We start from the raw sequence: 9,884 nt of genomic DNA on the forward strand, positions 1-9,884 counted from the left end.
AACGGGAGCAGAGGATGTCCCCAACACTTATACCCGGCTCTTGGGAACCTATTCCTCATACTGGATTGCCTTGACCAACCTTAATATGGGGGGGGCAGGGGGTGGTGCTTAGTCTTACTACAATTTGATACGTCATGCTTTGTTGATACCCACGGGAGGCCTGCTCCTTTCTGAACAGAAACAGAAGAGGAGTGGACTGTGGGGGGGAAGTGGGAGGAAAGAAGGGAGAGGAAAATGTGATCGGGATGTTAAATAAATTAATTAAATTAAAAAATAATATCCCAGCCTAGGTAATATCCCCTGTGATGCAATTGCAAGTCTAGTGTCTCAAGAAGGAGATTTCTGGAGGAGTGGTCTGCCATTTCCCTCAGCTGGGAGAGGACCTACTCATTCTCAGTCACTGGAACGCCGAGAGAGAGTGCTGTGAGGATTGTGAATGAGTCTCGGAAGGGGTTTACCAGGGTCCCTTTATGTTGGAGCAATGCTACTGCCCGAATGTGGTCGTCCTCCCCATCCCTTCTTCAATTTGAACATGCTGCACTTGTTTGCTGTAGGAATAAACAAGATGAAGTAGAATGTTTACAAACTGCTGCCCGGTGCATTTCCTGTGCTTGGTGCCCCTCCCACGTTGCTCTCATCCTCTCTGTTCGTGCAGAAGTCGATGCTTGGACACTCATCTGTTCTCTTTCAGTCTAGATGTAGAAGTCACACTCCACCCCTGCCTACCTCAGAAAGGTTAGGCTGAATTTGGGACCAGTCAATGGCAAGACTTGACTCCATCCCCGCCTATGAAAGGGCACTTCTCACAGGATGCATGGCTGCTGCAGGTGGGTCTTTGCCAGCAGAATGCAGAGTGAGCTGAGTGTCCTGAGCCACATGGACATGGGCATCCTTTTTATTTTCTCTCACAGGCAGGTGGCCTAAATGCAGCCTGTCTCTGTCTTTTTGTTCCTCTAGATATTGGTATGTCCACCTCGAGCTACACACTTGTCCCTTGAGGCTTTGGGGTGAAATAGGCTGCAGAAAGAGGAGGGGAAATCTTAGAAGTGGAGCAAAGTCACTCGAGAGCAGTCACATCAGCTTGGGTCTTTGATTTTGTATGTTTGTGTCTTAAATGTTGGTTACTATAGCTACTGCAAGCTATGAATACAAAGGAGTCGGGCCGGGGCTTTTGTGGAGACCCGTGTACCATTTATATTTTTTTAGAGCTTTGCTTGCACTAAATGTTAAGTCAAGGACCACCTACTTAACCCATGATTAAGCTGAGACTGAAAATGCAGCCCTAATTAGGCACCTGACAATGATTCTCAGAACGAGTCCCAGACTGAGCTTTCCAGTTTTCCGCGGCCGTGGAAGCGTGCACGGAGCAGAACTAATCAGGAGGAGAACCTCAGAAGCACACTGTAAGCTCATTAGCATCGCCACTTATTCAGTCTCAGATGCTCCATGCCAGGTTTATTAATTTGAATTAACAATGGCTAGCAATCACCCTTTATACCCCTTAAATGATCAGATGAACGTTTTCCCATGTCATTAGACAGTGCAAAGGTTTGAACATAAGCTGTGGTGTAGCAGGGAGGAGGAACAAAGGTCCAGACAAGCTGAAAAGCAGCCTGCACAACTTTTGAGTATATCTGTATTTTATAACTTCTCTTCTGTGGCCAACACACTGTCTTAAAAGCCACCACAAACTCCTAGCTCTCTTTCCAGTGAATTACACTGCTCTATGACCAGAGGCCATACTCTGTAAGAGCTATATTCTTGCTTTCCTAAAACCTATACTGCAAAACTGAATGACAGGGGCAATTTCAAAGACCTCAGCTTTCACAGAGAAGCAAAAAGGCAAGCGGCCCCTCTGGCCCTGATGGAAATGATTACCAATTTAGGAGTTCCCACAGAGAATCCGCTCTCCATGATGCATGGAAAGATTTCCAGAATATAATCTAATAATAGCAAAATAAATAGAAATTCTAAATAAATACTCCAACGAACCCATTGCCACATCAGTAGTGGAAATCCAGAGTGCTGGCTCTATCTGAGATTTGCTGTGACCCAGAGCGTGTCCGAGCTATGCACCCAATCTTAATGACATCATACGGAGATGTGGAAAGACATCGTGCTTTTCCACAGAAAAGAACTGCACTGGAAAGGATGTGGCTCGCCCGTGATTCCTTGCACAGAGGTGAGTTGCGCACGAATCCTAGCTGAGGCTTGTTCTCCCTTCTGTCTCTTGTCATGTTTTGCCACTCTGTGTACTATTTCTTTTTCCACTGTAACTCTTATTGTGTTTCCCTGTATCTCATCATGCCTACCATGATGATCAAAAGTTACTATTTTCCAAATAATTAAAATCCATGCAAGGATACATACTAATGACTGAAACATGGAAACCATGTTCCAGAAAAAAAGAAAACAAACCCAACTCTATTTGTATCATTTGCCATTTTTAATTTTGAAACCGTCTTGCTCTGAAGCCCTGGATTTTATATTCACAATGTTGCCCAGGTTGACCTTGAACTTGAAACTGTCCTGCTGTGTCAACTTCCCATTGCGGGGAGCACAAGCACGTGCCCACCTTTCATTTGTATCTTAGCGATGCTCTTTTAGATATTTTTGTTACCATATTCATAGTGTACATAAAACGAACATGTAGTTTCATTCTTTTCATAAAAATGAGACTGTCCCACATATAATTTTATACTCTATGTTTTACACATATAGATTGCTAATATGTAAATGTATTAGTAAATGGCCTTCTGCAGCATTTTTTTTTAAATGATTTCAGGTGGCCTGTTTGGAAACAGACTCTCACTACGTGTCTCAGGCAGACCTTGAATTGAGTTCCTCCTGCCTTTGTCTCCCAAGTGCTGAGGCTGTGAGTGAGCACAAACACTCTTGGCTACAGCTTCACACTATAAATGGTGATCTATAACATTGAATGCAACATCTAACTAATTCTCTCTCTCTTTCTTTGTGTGTGTGTGTGCGTGTGCATGCATGTGTGTGCTTGCATGTGTGTGTGTGTGTGGCACACACATGCAAACAAGGGCTAGAGAATGTTCTTGGGTATCTTTTTCAACTTCTTCTCCACCTTATATTTTGAGACAGGGTCTCTCAGTGAGCCAGAGACTGGCTGACCAGTGAGCCCCAGGGAGTCTCCTGGCTCCACCTTCCCAGCACTGGGCTTAGAGGCACAGGCAGCCACATAAGACTCTTTAAGTGGGTGCTGGAGATCTAAATTTAGGTCTTGATGTTTGCCCAGCAAGCAATTGACTAACTCAGGTTAACTAGTTCCTTGTGGGTTGTATACTCATTTTGTCTCTAATTTTTCTATGTAGTGGAAATATTGATAATTGCGTTTTATTACCAACATTTGCACACATTCTTAAATGCAAATACATGGTTATTGGTTGGCCAGTGTTAGTCTAGTGGTGTTTCTAAGTCTAGTAAACTATACAGCATCAGGGGCACACTCTGGAGGCTCTCTCCTTTCTCTACTCTGTGGTACATCACAGAGAGTTGAACATGATCTTGTACTTTACAGCCACTTCGTTTCCCCGGCAGTTAGGAATTTAGCCTCTGCTAGAGATGGGAGAAGAAGGCTTGAAGATCTGACTGGATAAAATGTTTTTATTAATGGAAAAGTCCAGCCCTGCTCCTTGTGGTGAATGCTCAACAAAACTGTTCTCCAGGCACCAAAGTGACAGAAAAAAAATGCTAATCGTACAAAAAGATGAATTGGGGGAGTCAAGTGTCAAGGTCAGATCATCTTCTAAGAAGGTACACGGAGAAGGAAGCCCTTCCCATGAGAGACTGCCATCGGGTCCTGAAATCCAACCATTCGCGGGACACCTCAGGTCCTTCTGAGGGCTGCAAATTTCCTTGATCTTTCTGCCTGCGGTGTTTCAGAGATGTTTACAGTAACTGTAACCCAAGACTCTCCTTTCAGGAAAGGAATAAGCGGTAACCTGACCCCAGAAAGCTTTCTGCTGTGGGCTTTTAAAACAGTGAGGAGAAGGGTTGTCCCCACCCCCACCCCCATGGCCTCTCTCCAGGAAGGAAAAGAAGATGGCAAATGCATTTGGTTGCTTTCTCAGGGAACCCCAGGCACTGCAGTGGGCAGTGCCCTATTGTTGTCTCATTGCTTCTTCCCGATCTCACGGAAGGCTCATTAGTGTCCAGTTTTATGGAAGAGGAAAACTGCAATTTAGAGAGTGAGAAAACCTTACTGTTAATTACGTAATTCGCTAGTGACAGACTGGCTATGAACACAGTGTTGTCAGACTTCAAATCCCTTATGTTTCCTTCTAGACTTCCACGTTTGAAAAAGCTTCCCTAGGACTGCGTTGCCCAGATCGGGATAATTATTCTTTGCTATAAAGCACATGCCTTGACTAGCTAGGCAAGTATGAACTCGTGAGTGGGGAATCCTGCCCTTTGTCTCGGTAGAAATCCTCAGATTCTAAACACAAGGTTTAGGATTCCCGGCTTGGCTGAAAGTCTCATCCCCTCTGTACTTTGGAAGGGGAGCAAGGTGGGACCCTTCAACTAGAGTCTGTTTATTGCTCAGCCGAGGCAAGGGTAATAGGTTTGGCTGGTTCCATAACTGGGTAGGGCAGACCCTCATTTTCTATTGCTAGAGAGAGCTGAGAGATGCTACATAAAATTCTGGTTAAAAAGGGTGTCAGATAATAGTGAAATATTGTTTCAATGCATGTAATAGGAAGTTACTTCTTCATCCCGGCCACCCAGAACCGAAACAACCACACAGAAACTGTATTAATTAAATCACTGCTTGGCCCATTAGTTAGTTCTAGCTTCTTATTGGCTAACTTTTGCATCTTAATTTAACCCATCTCCATTAATCTGTGTATCACCACGTGGCTGTGCCTTACCGGCAAAGATTCGGCATGTCTGTCTCTGGCAGCTCCATGGCTTCTCTCTGACTCCGCCTTCTTTTTCCCAGCATTCACTTTTATTTTTCTTACCTAGCTCCATTCTGCCCTGCTCTGCTATAGGCTCAAAGCAGTTTCTTTATTAACCAATGGTATTCACAGTATACTGAGGGGAATCCCACATCAAATGCATATTCCAGAATTTTACTCAAGTGATGATAGCTTGATGGACAAAACGATGATGGAAATAACAAAACGTGGCAGTAGAACATAGCTTTTCCTTAGCTCTCATCATGTGCGTTACATGTCTTGTTACTGTGACGAAATTCCCTGACCTTAAACACCTTAAGGAAAGAAGGGTAAAATCCATCAAGGTGAAGGAGACTCAAGGCAGTGTAATCACATCAGTTCAGCTTTACGTGTCGCTCCTTAACCAGCTTTGGGATCAACACAGTCTCTAGAGCAGTGATTCTCAACCTGTGGGTCGCATCCCCTTTGGGGTTTACATATCTGATATTTACATTACAATTTATAACATAAGCAAAATTACAGTCAGGAAGTAGCAATAATGTCATTTTATGGTTGGGGGGTCACCACAACATGAGGAACCGTATTACAGGGTCACAGCATTAGGAAGGTTGAGGACCACTGCTCTAGAGTAACAGTGGTTATTGCTTCTGTTCTCCTCTCTTTGTATCTTGAAATGCTTGGGTGCCGACTTGCTCATTTATAGGATGAGGCTCTTATTCTTCCGTAACACTGGACGTCTGTCAGATGATAGTCGAGTTCTTCTGATAAAGGTCACGGCAGGAGACCGGGGAGACTGCCATACATTGTCCTGTCTTACAATAATTCAGACTAACACTCAGAAGGTTGCCTTGCTGAACGCAGCTTGTACTCGGATCGCTCAATTTCATGGAATGTCTTTGAATTGAGCTTGACCTGAAGCTGAGCTGAGCCAGTTTTGTGACTCTTGTTCTTGGTGTTGATGTTTGCCTGGAATCAGCATCAAGGTCCCTTTGCTTTTATTTATTTTCTATAGATTCAAGCACGTTTAAAACTCGACTTTAGCTCAGCGTGAATATGTCGTTGGAAGCAAAAGAAATGGAATGGACATCAGATTAAAATCATATATTTGCACCTTTAATCCCAGCACTCGGGAGGCAGAGGCAGGCGGATCTCTGTGAGTTCGAGGCCAGCCTAGTCTACAAGAGTTAGTTCCAGAACAGGCTCCAAAGCTACAGAGAAACCCTGTGTCGAAAAAACAAAACAAAACAAAATCATATACTTGCAAAGCCTGCAATGACAACAGCAACGCACTCTTCAACCAAGAAACAAGTGCTTTGATCTTGAAGTTAAACAGCATTCTGCTTGCCTCTCAAAAGTTTTGTGGATTCAATATAGATTTTAGCAGCATGTTATAGCTGTGTGCATGCATGCATGTGTGTGTGCATGCATGTGTTCATATGTGCACATGTATGTACAGGTGCTTGAACCTGTGCATTCATAGAGGCCAGAGGAAGACATCAGGTGTTGTGGTCTATCATTCTCTGCTTTATTCCCTTGAGACAGGGTCTCTCCAGAATCCAGAGTTAGGCCAACCACCAGCAAGCCCTATAATCCTCCTGCTGCCAACCCACAAATAGCTCCGAGGTTATGGGCATGAGTGCAGCTGAGCTCAGCATTTTGTGAGTACTTAGATTTGAACTCAGGTCTCCATGCTTGTGTAGCAAGCATTGAGATATCTTTCCAGTGGGGCTGCTTTTTGACAGCCGAAGACCTAGACACATTTACAAGACTGGCCTCTGCTTCTTAAGAAGTATTTTTTAAAAAGGAATCCTGTGTGTATGGTACACACTTGTGATGGAGGAAGGTCATTGACTAATAAAGAAACTGCCTTGGCTCAGCCTTTAGGTGGGTAGAGTAAACCGAACAGAATGCTGGGAGGAAGAGGAAGTGAGCTCAGACGCGGTACAGCTCTGCTCTCTGAGGCCGACGTGATGAAGCTCCAACCCAGGATGGACGTAGGCTAGAGTCTTCCCGGTAAGCACATCTTGGGGTGCTACACACATTATTAGAAATGGGCTAGTCCAGGTGCTAGAGTTAGCCGAGAAGAGGCTAGATATAATGGGCCAAGCAGTATTTAAATGAATACAGTTTGTGTGTTGTTATTTCGGGGCATAAGCTAGCCAGGCGGCCAGGAGCCGGGCTGTTGGAAGAGGCCCGCAGATCCTACAACACACTTGTTCACATGTGTGTACAGGTGTGTTCAGGTGTGTGTAAATGTATGTATATGGAGACCAGAAGTGGACATTGTGTATCTTTCTCAATCATATTCTACGTTTATTTATTGAGACAATGTCTCCTACTGAACCCAGAACTAAACAGCTTGCTTTGGATCCCCCCATCCCCACCTCCGGAATACAGGGATTCGGGGTAGCTGTATCTGGCTTCCCAACAGCTTTCTGGGGGTGCTATGAATCTAAACTCCAGTCCTCACAACTAGGTGGCGAGTGCTTTATCCATGGAGTCATTTCTCTAGCCCCCAAGAAATCTTTTAAGGAAGTGGTTTAGTTTATATTTATTTGGAACCTAGAGACGAGCATGGTTATTTATACTGCCTGGGACTCTCAAGCTACCTGTAATATTTAAAAACAAAAGTTCTTATATGTGTAAGAGAAGATGAAGTGGAGTTAAAGATCAAAGCTTTCTCACCTTCTGTTTGGGTTTCAGAGAGCACTTTCATGGTGGGACTCCCTGGGGTCCACTCATAAGCCCTTCAAAGCACTGTGTTTACGTTTGCAAGGCTGAGAGTAAAGAGCCAGAGAACTGTGGATTGGATGGTATCAATCAACAAGAAGAGGAAAGGCATCTTTTCAAAACTGAAGTGGACAACCCACAAATTCATGTGTGCTTTGGAAACTTGGTGCCCAGTGTAGCATTGGAGGGAGATGGGGCTTAACAGACAGTAAATTGTTACAAGGAGAGGCGGCCCCTTGTTTGTCCCAACTGCCTGACTACCTTACACCCGAAATAACCACACAGAAATTGTATTAATTAAATCACTGCCTGGCCCATTATCTCCAGCCTCTTATTGGCTCACTCTCACATCTTGATTTAAGGCATTTCTATTAATCTGTATATCACCACGAGGTCGTGGCTTACTGGGAAAGATTCAGCATGTCTGACCTGGCAGCTCCATGGCCATTCTCTGACTCTGCTTTCTTCCTCCCAGAATTCAGTTCTGTCTTCTCCACCTACCTAAGTTCTGCCTTATCAGGCCAAGCAGTTTCTTTATTGATTAACCATTGAAAGCAACACATAAACAGAAGGACCTCCTACACCAGTAAATGGGCATGGAAGCTCCATCCTGATAATCCTCTTATCATGTTGTCTCAAAAGAATGCCACTTATTGCTAGAGTAGAGTCTGTAAAATGCAGCTCATTCTGTCTTCTCTCTCTCTCTCTCTCACTGGCTCCTTCTTGTCTTCCCATTCTCTGCTATGCTGTAATTCAGTTCACCAGAGTTAAGCAACTGCCAGTGGCATATCTTTGGACTCCTCAGACTCAGAACCCTTATGGAAATTAACTTCTCTTCTGGGTAAGTTGCCTAGTCTCGGGTAACAAGCAACAACAATAGCAACAACAAAAAATGACAAAGACACTCCCATTTATACGTCATGTGGAAGTAGCCATGAAGAGGGCCGCTGAAAACCTTACTCATGTTCTCTCTCTTTCTCTCTGTCTTTCTCTGTACTCTGTCTGTGTCTGCCTGTCTGCCCCCCCCTCTCTGTCTGTCTGTCTGTCTGTCTGTCTGTCTGTCTGTCTGTCTCAGGTAGCACAGGCTGGCCTTGCTATGTAGCTGAGGGTGATCTTGGACTCCTTCCTGATCCTCTTGCCTCCACCTGCCTAGTGATGCTATTTTTGTTATTACAGGTCCATGCTACTATGCCTGGCCTTTTCTTCCTTTTGCCTTTAACCAAACACATTCCTCTTCTATTATGTAACATTAAAATGAATGACTTTAATCAATCACAGTATTTAAATTCCTGAGTAAAGCAAGTATTTTGAAGTGGAGTGGGAACAGTGATAATGGCAGCATCTTACACATCTAACTTCATGGATACTTGGTGACAGTGAGGACCTGAGACTCTAAGCAAAGCTCTAATAGGCTTTGCACACAGAGGGCACAAGCTCAGTGCAGTGTTACACAAATGTCAGGCGAGATGGCAGCAATCAAGACTCCTTATCCAGATCATCTTATCCAGTGTCAGGTAGAGCCAGAGGGCCAACAATTCCTGGCTTTGCCTCTTATTACAAAACACCTTCTCCTTGGCATCAACAACAGACTGCAGGGGCTGGGAGACTAGCATCCATAGAATATGTGCTTAGCCTGCTCAAGGCCTTGTGTTCAACCCTAGCACCTACCATCCCTCCCCCAAAGGAAAACAAATTTCCTGTAACAATGCAGAAAAATCAGGAGATGGGTTTACATTCGGAATTATGGACATAGCGTGAAAACAGATTATCAAGACACTACTGTTGAGCCACAGATCAGAGTGACCCTGAGTATTCAGACCTGATCACAATGCTAAACAGGTTCCTGGGCCCATGCTACTATGAATCACTCAGGAACTGGACCCCTGCAGCCATGTAGGGTCCTATAGATGCTGTGGGGATGTTGGGGGTCATGGACTGGCAGCTGATCCTAGTCTGGGTATCCTGCATCAGTGGCAAGATTAAGAAGGATGACTAAATAGCCAATCCTCCACCAGTCTCTGTGGCTTCACACCACAGGATACCTGAGGAATAGCACACACAGTTCTATAGCATGGACACTTTAGCACAGGGGGAAGGCTCTATGTTGACAGACACTTGACATATCTTGATGCCTGTCTCATTAAACACTATTCTCATCCCGCAAACAAACAAATGAGCAGGTAAATAAGACACAGCAAAGGTTGGTTTCATGCAATCTGGTGAGTGTGT

At 44.4% G+C, this 9,884-nt stretch overlaps 1 pseudogene; it reads left to right on the top strand.

Moving 5' to 3' along the window:
- The first annotated feature begins 9,483 nt into the window (after positions 1 to 9,483).
- On the top strand, positions 9,484 to 9,651 carry LOC142835294 (cytochrome b-c1 complex subunit 10 pseudogene; annotated as a pseudogene).
- The last annotated feature ends 233 nt before the right edge of the window (positions 9,652 to 9,884 follow it).

Source organism: Microtus pennsylvanicus, chromosome 14 (assembly GCF_037038515.1).
Source record: "Microtus pennsylvanicus isolate mMicPen1 chromosome 14, mMicPen1.hap1, whole genome shotgun sequence".
NCBI lineage: Eukaryota > Metazoa > Chordata > Mammalia > Rodentia > Cricetidae > Microtus > Microtus pennsylvanicus.